Source organism: Juglans regia, unplaced genomic scaffold (genome assembly GCF_001411555.2).
Source record: "Juglans regia cultivar Chandler unplaced genomic scaffold, Walnut 2.0 Scaffold_903, whole genome shotgun sequence".
Classification (NCBI taxonomy): Eukaryota; Viridiplantae; Streptophyta; class Magnoliopsida; order Fagales; family Juglandaceae; genus Juglans; species Juglans regia.
In genome coordinates this window covers 1-721 of record NW_023364020.1, presented here as the reverse complement: position 1 = coordinate 721, position 721 = coordinate 1, and the positions used below count along the sequence as shown (strand labels likewise).

At 47.7% G+C, this 721-nt stretch overlaps 2 non-coding genes across 2 annotated transcripts; both read left to right on the top strand.

The window, feature by feature from the left end:
* Positions 1-101: 101 nt before the first annotated feature.
* Positions 102-220, top strand: LOC118347514. The gene has a single exon (XR_004800722.1). It is a non-coding gene; the product is annotated as a 5S ribosomal RNA (ribosomal RNA).
* A 190-nt stretch (positions 221-410) lies between these two features.
* LOC118347513 lies at positions 411-529 on the top strand. Its single transcript, XR_004800721.1, has one exon. It is a non-coding gene; the product is annotated as a 5S ribosomal RNA (ribosomal RNA).
* Positions 530-721: the final 192 nt, after the last annotated feature.

The following is a 721-nucleotide window of genomic DNA, read 5'->3' as shown; positions in this document are numbered from 1 at the left end:
CGTAGCTATTGGTTTGGATCAGATCGCCGGTTCGCATTTGGATCGGAAAGACGCTAGTACGTCGCACTTGGATTATATGAATTTTAAATAATTAGTTTGACGGGTGCGATCATACCAGCACTAATGCACCGGATCCCATTTCAACTCCGCATTTAACCGTGCTTGGGCGAGAGTAGTACTAGGATGGGTCACCTCCTGGGAAGTCCTCGTGTTGCACCCCTCGTTTTTGTTTTTTCCGCTTTGTGAGAGGAATTGACAAGAAGGACAACTCGGGAGTGGATTTTTAGGAAAATCGCGCCCTGCCCATCGCGTAGCTATGGGTTTCGATCAGATCGCCGGTTCGCATTTGGATCGGAAAGACGCTAGTACGTCACACTTGGATTATATGAATTTTAAATAATTAGTTTGATGGGCGCGATCATACCAGCACTAATGCACCGGATCCCATCAGAACTCCGCAGTTAAGCGTGCTTGGGCGAGAGTAGTACTAGGATGGGTGACCTCCTGGGAAGTCCTCGTGTTGCACCCCTCGTTTTTGTTTTTTCCGCCTTGCGAGATAAATGGACAAGAAGGAGCACTCGGGAGTGGATTTTTGGGAAAATCTCGCCCTGCCCATCGCGTAGCCATGGGTTTGGATCAGATCTCCGTTTGGATTGGGATCGGAAGGACGCTAGTATGTCGCTCAAGGATTATATGAATTTCAAGTAATTAGTTTGATGGA